General features: G+C 45.5%; 1 protein-coding gene across 1 annotated transcript in view; it reads right to left on the bottom strand.

Moving 5' to 3' along the window:
- Positions 1–14,921, bottom strand: part of SOD2 (superoxide dismutase 2, mitochondrial) — a 43,407-nt gene that overhangs the window by 14,088 nt on the left and 14,398 nt on the right. The gene's annotated exons all lie outside the window — the stretch shown is intronic.

Genomic DNA, 14,921 nt, shown 5'->3' with positions numbered 1-14,921 from the left:
TGTCCCGCCCGCCCGCTCTTGCCGTACACCCTGCGCCCAGGGCACGGGAGAAAGGGGACTGCAGGCTAGCCTCGGCCTCGGCAACCTCGCTGCCTGTCTGCCTTGCTTGGGCGGTGCGCGGCCGAGGGAAGGCGGCCCCTGTCCCCGTGGAGTTGGTACGGCCCGAAGGCCCTGCCTCCGGCTCTCCCAGATCCGGGTGCCGGCGGGGATCGCGGTGCACGAGGCGGCTGCAGCACCTGCCCGTCAGCTTTGGTTACGCCGGGGCGGCCGCGGGGTCCAGAGGCCTCACTGCAAGAAGACATTCGTACCCTCCCAGGGCCCCCGGGACTGTTCCTAGGGAAGACAGGGCCTAGCTGTTGGTCAGCGCCGCTCAGCCGGCCTATGAGCGTAGGGTAGAGCCAGCGCCCTTCCAACCCGTATTCAGCACTCCTGCGCTGTGCCCTTGCTTTGCAAGTAAGCTGACCTTGGGACCTCGTCCAGGACAGGAGGCACACAGACTTTGTCCCCACCGGCTGCCTAAGAACAGTTCTTGGACACCTACGACTTGCCCGAGACTGCAGGCAGGATGTGCACACATTTATCTTTATTTTATCCCTAGGGCTGGTATTGTTGATTCCAGTTGACAACGAAATCCTGAGGTTAAGCAGCTTCGCCTGGGCACAGTTACTGAGTGAGTCGGGACTAGTTCCTACTTTCCTGACTACTAAGCCCTGGCAGTCATGTTTTGTGTGTTTACAGTAACTCTGTGAACCAACTGTTCAGGATAACATAAAAGGACAACAGAGGATTCTTTCCTGCGCTGTCTTGTAGCCTAGTAAGCTGTTAAGTATCAAGTGCTCTCTCAACAGTTAAACTACAATCCCGAATGGTGTGAATCTTCCATGTGTAGAGGTTAGGAAATCTACACTGCCATTGGCGGGAGTTACCCCTTTATTGAAGAGAATATGATGGAAGGTAGCAGGTGCTGAACCGTTTCCGTTGCTTCTTGCAACCCTGGTACAGCCCTCCCAAGGATGACTAGGCTTCTGGTAAGTGGAATGGGAAAACATTCAGGCAAAGAGGAACCACCTGAATTTGGCTTCACAACAGGAAGGGCTGGGCTTGTTTACAGACATCAGAAGAATAACTAGGGCTACGTGTTGGGGTGAAGAAGGAAATTCAGGCTGGGACCAGGTTATAGATACGCTTTTTAAAAGTTATTATTTATATATTTTTGAGACACGGTCTCGCTCTGTCGCTCAGACTGGAGTGCAGTGTCGCGATGTCGGCTCACTGCAACCTCTGCCTCCTGGGTTCAAGCGATTCTCCTGCCTCAGCCTCCGGAGTAGCTGGAATTACAGGCGTGCGCCTCCACGAGCCGTTTTTTTTTTTTTTTTTTTTTTTTTGTGCTTTTGGTAGAGACGGGGTTTCACTATGTTGGCCAGGATGGTCTCAAACACCTGACCTCAAGTGATCCACCTGTCTCAGCCTCCCAAACTGCTGAGATTACAGGTAGGAGCCACTGCACCCAGCCTATAGATACCCTTAAAACACAGACAAGAGCAGAGATTTCATGTGGTTGTTAATTGGAAGCTGAGAAACATTTCTGCTGAAGACACACTGAAAGTGGTTTTTCAGGCTAGGTGGTCTGGCACTGACTTGGGTGGACGAAGGGAGTGCAGGCTAGTTAGGAAGCTGCTACATTCGTCTCAGCAGGAGGTACTGCAGGTCACTTTTAGGGCACTAGCTATGAGAACTGGAAGAAAAGGGCATTTTAATGGATGAACCAACAGGATTCAGAGACAGATCAGTCATTGTAATGGAAAGACTTGATCTAGTGGTAATAAAATATTCCCATAGGGAGACTCTCAGGCTACTTGCACTTCTTGTTTGTACAGAGTGATACTTTGAGATTAAAGTAACTCCTAGGACATGCCCTTTAGAACAAGCACCAAACGCTGGGGGCTGGTAGGACTGACAGCAGCAGTCAGGTAGAAGAATCTTCAACATCACACCTGTCATCAGCTCCATCATTACAAAACACTACCATGACTGTGAGCACATCCAAGGTTGTGGGATATGGGAGGTAAAAGAAAAGTTTATCACTTTGTCTACCACACCCAGTGAATAGGCTCCATTTTCTTTTCCTTTTTGTCGCCCAGGCTGGAGTGCAGTGGTGTGATCATGGCTCATTGCAACAACTTGCTGGACTCTTGTGATTCTCCCACCTTAGCCTCCCAAGAAGTTGGAACTACAGGTGCATACCACCATGCCTGGCTAATTTTTTGTATTTTTTATAGAAACAGAGTTTCGCCATGTTGCCCAGGCTGGTCTCAAACTCCTCGGCTCAAGTGATCCTCCCACCTCGGCCTCCCAAAGTGCTGGGATTTATATAGGCTTGAGCCACCGCACCTGGCTGCATTTTTTTTTAGCTGACCACTGTAGGGGTTACTGAATGGCCTCAGAAGTTAGATTACAGTCAATTGAGCTGTGTCCCGTTTCTCCAGGCAGCTCAGGATGTCCTCTGCAACATCAGGACACCATGAATATGGATTTCCCATAGATAAACTTCCTAAGGCTACATTGCAGCCATCCTGAGACCTGCCACAGTGCAGACCTATGTATTGTTTGGAAGAGGCAACCAATGTGGGTTGAGATGAAGTCATTTTGAGCCAGGTATTAACTGCATTCATATTCCAGTAACAGATCCAGCCACAGTTTCTTAAACACAGAACAGTGTATACCCTCATGTAACAAACATATGAGGCAGTCAGTCCTGGGTTGGGATGAAATTCCACAGTCATCAAGGATGCAGGCTTTCTGTCTTCAAAGCTGCCTCATGGTCCATAATAGCTTCCACAGCACCAGCAACCTCATCTCCTTTCTAGGAAAGGGGAAGCACAAAAGACTGGCCTCCCACTGTCTCCCCCAACATTTTTTTTTTCTTTCTTTTTGAATCTTGCTTTGCTTTCTTTTTGAGTCTTGCTTTGTTGCCGGGCTGGAGTGCAGTGGTGCGATCTCAGCTCACGGCAGCCTCCACCTCCCGAGTTCAAGTGATTCTCCTGCCTTAGCCTCCTGAGTAGCTGGGATTACCAGTGTGTGCCACCATGCCTGGCTAATTTTTGTATTTTTAGTGGAGCTGGGGTATCACTGTGTTGGCCAAGCTGGTCTCGAACTCCTAACCTAAAGTGATCTGCCTGCCTCAGCCTCCCAAAGTGCTGGGATTACAGGCATGAGCCACCGCGCCTGGCCCCACTATCTCCATTTTAAGGATCTTTTGTAGTAGATTCACCCAACAAATTCCACTCACTGCTCACTGGTCAAAATTAGGTACAAGGCTACCTAGCACAGCCTAGCTACAAAGGAAGCTGAGAAATGTAGTCAGGTATGGGGCCAGGTGCAGTGGTTCATGCTTGTAATCCCAGCTCTTTGAGAGGCTGAGGTGGGAAGATTGCTTGAGGCCAGGAGTTTGAGACCAGCTTGGGCAACATAGCAAGTCTCCGTCTCTACCAAAAAAAAAGTAGCTGGGTGTGGTAGCACGTGCCTGCAGTCCTAGCTCTGCAGGAGGCTGAGGGCAGGAGGATCACTTGAGCCCAGGACTTTGAGGCTGCAATGAGCTATGATTGTGCCGCCTTACTCCAGTCTGGGCAAGAGAGGTATACACACACACAGACGTAGTCAGCTTTGCACATCTGAAGTCAGAAAAAACTTGCAATTCTGTACCTACAAGGGAAAATGAGTTTTAAAAAATCGTCATTGCTACGTATCCTCCTATAAGGCATTATTTCTACACGCTTTGACATAAACTGATCATTAATGGAATTATCTTAGCTACATTCACTTGTTTTTCTTTCTTCCTGCCTGTGGTTTGTGGGGTTTTTTTCTGCTTTTTTTAAATTTGGGGTCACAAATCTTATCCAGGCAGGAATCTGAGAATTGGTTGTACCAACCTGTCCTTTGCAAGATTGGTATCATTAATAGGACCAAAAGTAGTACTTAAATTGCTAAAATGAAATGATCTAGGCTAAAAGAGAAAATGGTTATAGAGATATATTAAGGTTTCAACGTGAGCTTAATTTTTTTCCCCACTTCAGGCAAAATTATGATTAGATTGCATCCTCAAAGAACACATTTTAACTATTGGAAAGGAAAGGAGTAGCTTGGTTCAGAAAAGTGTTCTGTTAAACAAAGGGATAAAGTGGGCACGTGTGGCAGGTAATCACGAGTTGATTCTATCCATAAAGGGAAGTGGGAATCAGCATCATTGAGCACATCCTCCATGTTGCTAGCTACTAAGTCAAATGCTTTATTCCTACTGTAAGCAAAGATAGTGACTTGACCAAGGTCACTCATAGAGCTAGTAGGTAGTAGGGGGGATATGAATGTACGGTTGACCCCTGAACGATGCAGTGTCAGGGGTGCTGACCCCTTCAGTCAGAAATCTGCGTATAGGCCCAGCACCGTGGCTCATGCCTGTAATCCCAGCACTTTGGGAGGCCGAGGTGGGCGATCACCTGAGGTCAGGAAATCAAGATCAGCCTGGCCAACGTGATGAAACCCCATCTCTACTAAAAATACAAAAATTGGCAGGGCCCAGTGGCTCACGCCTGTAATTCCAGCACTTTGGGAGGCGGGGGCAGATCACAAGGTCAGGAGTTAGAGACCAACCTGGCCAACATGGTGAAACCCTGTCTCTACTAAAAATACAAAAATTAGCCAGGCGTGGTGGCACGCACCTGTAGTCCCAGCTACTTGGGAGACTGAGACAGTAGAATTGCTTGAACCCAGGCGGTGGAGGTTAGCAGTGAGCTGAGATCTCACCACCGCACTCCAGCCTGGGTGACAGAGTGAGACTCAGTCTCAAAAACAAACAAACAAAAAAACACTTGAACCCAGGAAGTGGAGATTGCAGTGAGCCGAGATCCCGCCACTGTACTCTGCACTCCAGTCTGGGCAACAGAGCAAGACTCCTTCTCAAAACAAACAAACAAACAAAAAATTAGCCGGGCATGGTGGCAAGTACCTGCAGTCCCAGTTACTCAGGAGACTGAAGCAAGAGAACTGCTTGAGCCTGGGAGGCAAAGGTTGCAGTGAGCTGAGATCGCACCACTGCACCCACTGCACTCCCGCCTGGGCAACAGAGTGAGACTTTGTCTCAGAAAAGAAAAAAAAAAAAAAAAAAAGAAGCCAATAAAAAATTTAGAAGAAAAAACAAGAAAAGAAATCTGACTATAACTTTTGACTGCCCAAAAACTTAACCACCAATAGCCTGCTGTTGACTGGCAATAACATAAAGATTATACATCACAGAGAGGACAATAACAAAGTTGATTAGCACATATTTTGTATGTATATTGTGTTCTTACAGTAAAGTAAGCTAGAGAAAAGAAAAATGTTAATAAGAAAATCAAGGAAGTTAAATTATATTTACTATTCATTAAGTGGAAGTGGATCATCATAAAGGTCTTCATCCTACTCATCTTTATGGTGAGTAGGCTGAGGAAGAGGAGAGGATGATCTTGCTGTCTCGGCGGGGCGGGGGCCGAGGCAGAAGAAAATCTACATAGAAGTGGACCCATACAGTTCAAACCCATGTTGTTCAAGGGTCAAGTGTATTGCTGTTAAACCTGTGTAACTCTGGGTCTTTAAACAGCTGCCACTCCCTCTCCCACATTCCTCAAACCCAAAATAATTGGGCCCAGCCTTATCTAATTGGAGCCCAAGGTTTGAAACTTTCCTCCTCCTTCTGTCCCTACGCAACTTCCCAACTTATCCCCGTCTCCCCAACTCCCGATTGGCCTGTTGTCCCATCTCTTACACATGACTCTGGTCATCACTCTTGGACCTGAAGCTTGATACTGCTTATCTTCCCTGACCTTGTCCATCTGCCCCTTAGATCACATTTGCTTTGTAGCCTCAGTGAAGACCCAGTTTCCTGGAGTTTCCCTTCACAATGGCCCAGCTGTCTTCCCAACCTAGTCTACTGAAAGACTCAGACTTGCTGGGGACCCAGGAGGCCAAAAGAGAAGGGTTGTCCCATATTGAGAGTCTGGCAGAGCCCTCCATAAGATCCCTTCATGAGGACTTCCTGCAACATCCTGCTTCCTTTATGGAAATGAACACCACTTCTTCCCCATTACTACTCCACGGAAAAAAAAAAAAAAAAGACATGGTCACTGCATTTATGTAAGGGGTGGGATCTGTCATTATTAAACTGCCAACTTCTAGTTCATATCCCAGGATTTGTCATGGAGTAAGATTGATTTCAGGTGCACAGTTCCAAGAATGACTCTCAAGAGCTACTCAAGCTACTAAAGAGTGGCCCAGACCACTGAGGGCCGTGACAAAGCATAGGATCTAGGCTGGCTGAATCTCTGGGCCAGCACAACCACCCCACACTGTACATCTACTCGAAGGAGCCAAAATAGGTACACAGGAGGAATGGCCTCGCATACCACCCATGCCAGATCGTGGTCCACTGAGAACAGTATTGATATCAGAGTATTTCTGGGAACCAGTGTCCCATCCAGGCAACTCCCAGGACTCTATCCATCCGGGCCGCATCACCGTCCTCTAGTGCCAGCTTATGTCTGCATTTACCCTTTGGTGAGAAATTAGATATAATTGCATAAGACTTCATTTTCATGCTAAAGATATTTAGTTTGAGGAAACTAGTCAGCTATATGATGGTACACTAGAGGCGAGCCACTAAAAACGATCACTTTCAGTTAGATGTGGACAAAACAAATATTTAAGAGTGGGTCAATTATTAAACATTCAAGGGATCAGATTGGTTTGCAGGTGTCTAAGTTCCACTCCACTTTAGAGAATTGATGGAAATTAGAGACAACACATTACTAGTGTGGTGATGCAGTAGCTCCAATAATTTTCTGGTTCTTCATCTGAATGTATTTACATGTTTTAAGTTAAAATGCGTTGTTAACATGTGTGGCATGTTTTCCAACTCCCATTTTTTTTAATGGCATGGATAAGAAGACTTAGTCTCCAAGTACTAAATGAAGAACAGGTATCTCTCTGAGTCCATTTTGAAAGTAATGCTTAAATGTGTCTGGTCTCGGCCAGGTGTAGTGGCTCATAACTGTAATCCCAGCACTTTGGGAGGCCGAGGAGGGCAGATCACGAGATCAGGAGATCGAGACCATCCTGGCTAACATGGTGAAACCATGTCTCTACGAAAAATACAAAAAATTAGCCAGGCGTGGTGGTGGGCGCCTGTAGTCCTAGCTACTTGGGAGGCTGAGGCAGGAGAATGGCGCGAACCCAGGAGGTGGAGCTTGCAGTGAGCTGAGATCGCACCACTGCACTCCAGCCTGGGCGACAGAGCGATACTCCGTCTCAAGAAAAAAAAGAAAAAATGTGTCTGGTCTCTGGGACATAACATCTGTCTTTGTTAAATTCTGACTTTTTATTGACCTGATTTTCATTTAGGTTCAATCTAAGCTTTCCAAATCAAGCAGAGACCTAATTTTCTTTTCTTTTTTTGAGACGGAGTCTCGCTCTGTCGCCCGGGCTGGAGTGTAATGGCCGGATCTCAGCTCACTGCAAGCTCCGCCTCCCGGGTTTACGCCATTCTCCTGCCTCAGCCTCCCGAGTAGCTGGGACTACAGGCGCCCGCCACCTCGCCCGGCTAGTTTTTTGTATTTTTTAGTAGAGACGGGGTTTCACAGTGTTAGCCAGGATGGTCTCGATCTCCTGACCTCGTGATCCGCCCGTCTCGGCCTCCCAAAGTGCTGGGATTACAGGCTTGAGCCACCGCGCCCGGCCGAGACCTAATTTTCTTAAGCTTCCCTGGAACACAATGTAGGTTCCTGACTTTTAGACTGAACCCTAAGAGACACATTCTCAGCGATGGGATGTTCTCCAAAATCTTATATAAGAGTCCACTTAAAGCAACTGTCAGGCAAGACAGTATGTAAGATTTCCCTGTATTCCACCCACATGCCACCACTGTGAGCAATATAAATATAACCTCACACCTGCTTCCTCTCCAGGCCAATCCCTGGAGATGTGAGAAACCATGGTTAGCATGCTCAAAGATGAGGAGCAGCAGCAGAAGGCAAGACGCTAGAGAAGACACCTGCCAGCTGCCAACATCTTTCTCCCTCAGTAGGCTGCTGGTCTACTAGAGGCCTGTGCTGAAGAAGTCTTAACTTTAAATCACTTTTGGAGTTTTGGTTCTCACATGGGAATGAGCATTTTGGATAGTGAATTGAGCCTGTGTTTTGACTTAATTATAAGACTTTTTATTACTAAAGAACGTATTTTTTAAAAGGTCATGGAACCAAGCCGGGCATGATAGCACATGCCTATAGTTTCAGCTACTTGGGAGGCTGAGGCAGGAGGATCACCTGAGCCTAGGAGTTTGAGGCTGCAGTGAGCCATGATCATGCCACTGCACTCCAGCCTGGTGACAGAGTAAGACCCTGTTTCAAAAAGAAAAAAAAAGTCATGGGACCAGCATTTGCTCCAGGGACGAAGAAAAAACAAGCCATGAAGCAAATTTAATGACCTATTGGGCAATAAAGGAATAGCACTTCATGATCTCATCCATGAGTCACTGTTACTCATTGTGTAATAGTCACACTTCAGTGCTATGGTGGAATCTCAAAATCTCCCATATTTTTGGTATTTGAACAGTACCCAACATTTCCAGCTTGAATGTGGACTTTTCCCCCCAAGTCTATATATTCTATGAGTCATTTCAGTGGGGATTTTAGGAGAGAACCTAAATTCCCCTTCTTGCCAGAGGATCACACACCCCCAGTCAGCCCAAGCGTGACCTTTACAGTTAGAAAGTGCTATGCACAGCTGCAGCTTTGGATCTTAAAGACTTCGTGAGTTGTCTTCAAACATTTTTTGAAATTCCTTTAGAAGAGTAACACTAGCTGCATTGACAGATATATTCCTGCTTCTCCACGGTTTACATTCTCATCACTGTCTCGTGCAGAGGTTCCTTGGCTTCCACTTCATGGCTTCATCCTCCTCTAGGTCCTTGGCTTCCTCTCCATCCAGTTGGCAGAAGGCAAAGAGAGTGAGAAAGGTTGTTGTGGAGTGGAAACATCATATATCCCCTCTGGATTATCTGGAGCTCAGCTACATGGCCACATTCTGGCCTTACCTCTGTGACCAGGAAGAAGAGGAAATGGATTTGGTGACTATTTGATAAGTCTTTGTCACAAAAAGTTTATTAAGGTTTCTGTAACTGGTAATCAGTAAATGTTAAGATATCAATTAATATCCACAGACTATCAAGAAATGTTATGCCACAATTCTAGTCACTTTCTAAAGAATTTAGACATGCAAGAAATGCATGCTTTAGCTGAATGCCTAGTGACCAGCTGTTAGGATCAATATCTGATCAAATGCAAACATTAACATCAGAGAATGAACTTCTGAAATTCAAGAATGAATCTGAAGTTTTATTCAAAATAAATCATTAAAACATTTACTAGTAGTTTAAAATTAATTAATTTTAAATACCTGACATAATTTCTCAGCATGTCAGCTGCTAGATTACTGCAGAGGTCACTGCAGAACTATTAGATGAAGTATAAGTGTTGTATGTATTATTGCAAGGGCACAATCCCATAATATTTATAGTGATTGTGAAACTTATATTTTTTCTATTTTTAAATATTAACCATTATACAATCATGTCTGAAAGTTAATTTTAATAATTAGGTTTTATGTACAAAGATAATTATTAAGAACTTTTAAAAAACCCAAATAGGGCCAGGCGTGGTGGCTCATGGCTGTGATCCCAGCACTTTGGAAGGCTAAGGTGGGTGGATCACTTGAGGTATGGAGTTCAAGACCAGCCTAGCCAACATGGTGAAACCCCATCTCTATTAAAAATACAAAAAAATGTCTGGGCGTGGTGGCTCATGCTTGTAATCCCAGCAATTTGGGAGGCTGAGGTGGGTGGATCACCTGAGGTCGGGAGTTCAAGACCAGCCTGACCAACATGGTGAAACGCCATCTCTACTAAAAATATAAAAATTAGCCAGGCATGGTGGCAGGCGCCTGTAACCCCAGCTACTCGGGAGGTTGAGGCAGGAGAATTGCTTGAACCTGGGAGGTGGAGGTTGCAGTGAGCCGAGATTGCGCCACTGCACTCCAGCCTGGGCAACAAGAGTTACACTCCATCTCAAAAAAAAAAATACAAAAAATACAAAACAATTAGCCAGGATTGGTGGTGCACGCCTGTAGTCCCAGCTACTCGGGAGGCTGAGGCAGGAGAATTGCTTGAGGCTGGGAGGCAGAGGTTGCAGTAAGCCAAGATCACACTACTGCACTCCAGACTGAGGAACAGAACAAGACTTGGTCTCATACTGCACTCCAGACTGAGCAACAGAACAAGATTTGGTCTCAAAAAACAAAAAAAACCTAAATAGGCTGGGCATGATGGCTCATGCCTGTATTTCAAGTGCTTTTGGTGGCTGAGGTGGGAGGACCGCCTGAGGCCAGGAGTTCAAAAGTAGCCTGGGCAACATAGCAAGACTCCATTTCTACAAGAAATAAAAATTAGTCAGACATGGTGGTACTCTCCTGTATTCCTAGCTACTCGGGAGGCTGGGATGGAAGGATCCCTTCAGCCAGGAGTTAGAGGCTGTAGTAAGCTATGATCATTCCACTGCCCTCCAGCCTGGGTGATGGAGTGAGACTCTGCTCTCTTTAAAAAAAAAATTAAAAAGCTAAGTGCAGTGGAAAGTTAATAAAGGCCATTAAAACAGTACGTTATTAGCCAGATAACTTTAGAAAGACCATTATGTCCTTTTGAATCAACAAATGTGTATACGAAGATAAATGATATTAATCAGAATGAGATGTATTTAGCTCACTTAAAGTTATTGCATAATATATACACATTTATATTTTACCTGAGAGAATTTCACTGAATACGGAACTTAAGAATATTTTCACCCTATACTGTATCTGTTGACTATCTAGACATTGATAATAATACAAATGGCACGGCATGTTTATATGACTGATGATGTTAGCCTGGTTGAACATAATGGTAACCTATGCTGTTACATAATCGCTCATCTAGCACAAGGTCAGGGACAGCCCAAATGACATTAAAATTATCACTTGACTCCAGCTTTCCAAAAGTCAAGGCTGAAGTTACATAGATTTCAGAAAACTACCTAGGTCAAAGCTATGGAATGGTTTATCTTTAAAACACTGATTAAATATATATTATCTTTTCTGTGCCTTCTAGTAAGATTCCTGTATAGAGTAGGCACACCTATCTGCTGACATTTATCCTGTGCATCTTGCTCACTCCCTAATTTCAGTGTTTGAGGCCCCCGAACATGCCCTGGCCCTTGCCAATCCCTTCTTTAGGGGCCAGATTCGTGTCTGTGTCCTGGCTTTCACTTGCAGTCCTAGATGGAATATAACCAGCTGGTGTGCCACACAGTTCCACCTCCTGCACTCTCTCACTGCTGAGCCCTGCTCGGAGAATGGAACTCTGGAAACACTTGTTTGCCCGAAACATGCCTAAGTTTTCCCTGCCTTCTGGCCATAGCCTTAGACAGCCCAGTTTTCCTTATTAAGGAAGCCTCTGCCTGTAATCCCAGCACTTTGGGAGGCCGAGACGGGTGGATCACGAGGTCAGGAGATCGAGACCATCCTGGCTAACATGGTGAAACCCCGTCTCTACTAAAAAATACAAAAAACTAGCCGGGCGAGGTGGCGGGCGCCTGTAGTCCCAGCTACTCGGGAGGCTGAGGCAGGAGAATGGCATAAACCCGGGAGGCGGAGCTTGCAGTGAGCTGAGATCCGGCCACTGCACTCCAGCCCGGGCAACCGAGCGAGACTCCAAAAAAAAAAAAAAAGGAAGCCTCTGGGGCCCTGATCATCTCCACAGCAGCTCCTTTTAGCCGCCTCCTACCCAAATCTGCCCTCATTACCATGTGCTCATTCCCCAGTCAGGGGCAGTGGCACTACTCAAACTTACTGGATCATTTGGCTAATGAAGCATTTTTTTTTCTCACTTTTTCCTAGAGAACAAGAACAAAAATTTCCTTGCCCTGTATCTAGGTTTTTTTCTACTGAGAGGGAGACTTGTTATTCAGTTCAAAGGTTTATGGGCATAAAATAAGGATGTCCCAAATAAGGGACCTTACTTTTATCATATCAGTCTGATGAGCTTACACATACTTTCGATTACATTCTCTGAAGTTAAGTTGTGCCTTTATGCTGCTAAGCATTTGTAGTGTAACACCTGTAATCCTGGTGCTTTGGGAGGCTGAGGCGGGAGGATCCCTTGAAGCCAGGAGTTCAATACCAGCCTGGGCAGCAAAGCGAGACCCTGTCTGTATAAACAATTTTTTTAATTTTTTTTGAGGCTGAGTCTTACTCTTGTCGCCCAGGCTGGAGTGCAGTGGTGCAATCTTGGTTCACTGCAACCTCTGCCTCCCAAGTTCAAGCGATTCTTGTGCCTCAGCCTCCCAAGGAGCTGGGACTACAGGTGTGCACCACCACAGCTGACTAATTTCTGTGTTTTAAGTAGATGGGGTTTCACCATGTTGGCCAGGCTAGTCTCAACCTCCCAACCTCAGATGATCTGCCTACCTCCTCAGCCTCCCAAAGTGCTGGGATTACAGGTGTGAGCCACCCTGCCACACCTGTAAAAAAAAAAAAAAAAAACAAAATCATATTTTGTTTATTGTTTATAAAAAAATTTTTTTTTTAAATCAGCCAGCAGCAACACAGGGAGACCCCATCCCTCCAAAAAAGAAAACAGCCAGGTGTCGTGGTGTGCGCCTATAGTCCCAGTTACTGAGGTTGAGGTGGGAGGATCACTTGAGCCCAGGAGACAGAGGCTGCAGTGTGTTGTGATGGTACCACTGCACTCCAGCCTGGGCAACAAAGCGAGATCCTATCTCAAAAAAAAAAAAAAAAAAATCCAGGTGTTGTGGTATTTGCCTATAGTCTCAGCTACTCAGGAAGCTAAGGTAGGATTGCTTAAGCCCTGGGGTTCAAGGCTGCAGTGAGCTCTGACTGCACCACTGTACTCCAGTCTGGCGAACAGTGAGACCTCATCTTTGAAAAAAAGGGCTTCTGGCCCGGCGTAGTGGCTCACACCTGTAATCCCAGCACTTTGGGAGGCCGAGGCGGGTGGATCACCTGAGGTTGCAAGTTCAGGACCAGCCTGACCAACATGGAGAAACCCTGTCTCTACAAAAAATACAAAATAGCCAGGCGTGGTGGTGCATGCCTGTAATCCCAGCTACTTGGGAGGCTGAGGCAGAAGAATAGCTTGAACCTGGGAGGTGGAGGTTGCAGTGGGCCGAGATTGCACCACTGCACTCCAGCCTGGGCAACAAGAGCAAAGGGCTTCTGTACATATGGAAATTCTCTTGTGTGTGTTTCAAGGAGTGGACTTGAAAGCAGCTTACTTCATGAAAGTTGAGGCTTTACCTTTTTTTTTAAAAAAGGAATATTTAACAAGTTTCACTTAGTACATTACTTCTAAATGGAAATTACAAGGAAAGATTTAAACGAAAGCCTCAGAATTCCATACAAATGACATGACAAAACTCCTAAAGTATTAGTATTACATCTTAAAATTGTCCCATATCTTAAAAAAAAAAGTATACACTCACGTGTACACTCACATGCCTTAGAGGATATTAAACCAAAAAGCTAAAATTAACAAACATGCCCAGTGTTTTCATTTTGAATCGTATACACAGCCCCTATATTTGAGTTTTACAGAAAAGCATGTTTCTCAACGTGTCTCCAAAATTTTCAATGATTTGTGGTGTAAGAGCAACACTTAATATAAGTGAAACTGCATCAACCTAAATATGCCTACTGCTTAGGTACACTCCTACAACATAACTAACTTGAGGAAAGCTGAAAATTATTTCAATAGTTATGGTCAATACTGAACTTATTGTTATGTCATAGATGACTGTTTCAGTGTTCAGTGTTCAAAACTACTGAGCTCAAAGTTTTAAAATAATCTTCCACTTTTACAGTAAGCATGTAGTGTCACAAGCCTGTAATGCAAAACTGGTAAACTTTTGCTTGTTTTCTTTAAAAGGAGAGGCCGGGCGCAGTGGCTCACGCCTGTAATCCCACCACTTTGGGAGGCCGAGGCGGGCGGATCACAAGGTCAAGAGATAGAGATCATCCTGGCCAACATGGTGAAACTCCGTCTCTACTAAAAAGACAAAAATTGGCTGGGCATGGTGGCGTGTGCCTGTATTCCCAGCTACTCGGGAAGCTGAGGCAGGAGAATCGCTTGAACCTGGGAGGCAGAGGCTGCAGTGAGCCAAGATCGTGCCACTGCATTCCAGTCTGGCGACACAAAGAGGCTCCATCTCAAAAAAAAAAAAAAGAGAGAGAAAGAAAGAAGACAAAGAAAGAGAAGCTGACTAAGAGTGATCAGAATAAATTATATTTCCCATTTATCCATCAAACTGGATATACTAGATATCCCTGCCATTCTATTCAACTCCCATAAATGCACATCTTTTATATCTGGAGTAGCTCTTTAGTGCTCCTTCTCTATCTGAGCAAGGTTTGACTGACAGTCACTGGGGTTTTCCTCCAGAACGTGGTCATATCCACTCATATTGCTCTGACCACCATAACCACCACTCACACTGCTATGACCACCATAACCGCCTCTATAACCACCACTCACATTGCTCTGATCACCATAACCACCTCCATCACCACCACTCAGCTGCTCTGACCACCATGACCACCTCCATCACCATGAATCGCACTGCTCTGACCACAATAACCACCACTCATACTGCTCTGATCACCATAACCACCACTCAGCTGCTCTGACCACCATAACCACCTGCATAACCACCACTCACACTGCTCTGACCACCATAACCACCTGCATAACCACCACTTAGCTGTATAACTAGACTGGTTGGATAAGCCCT

The sequence above is a fragment of the Colobus angolensis genome, unplaced genomic scaffold (genome assembly GCF_000951035.1).
Source record: "Colobus angolensis palliatus isolate OR3802 unplaced genomic scaffold, Cang.pa_1.0 Scaffold14, whole genome shotgun sequence".
Classification (NCBI taxonomy): domain Eukaryota; kingdom Metazoa; phylum Chordata; class Mammalia; order Primates; family Cercopithecidae; genus Colobus; species Colobus angolensis.
The sequence above is the reverse complement of the archived record's forward strand: the minus strand, read 5'-3'. Positions and strand labels throughout refer to the sequence as shown.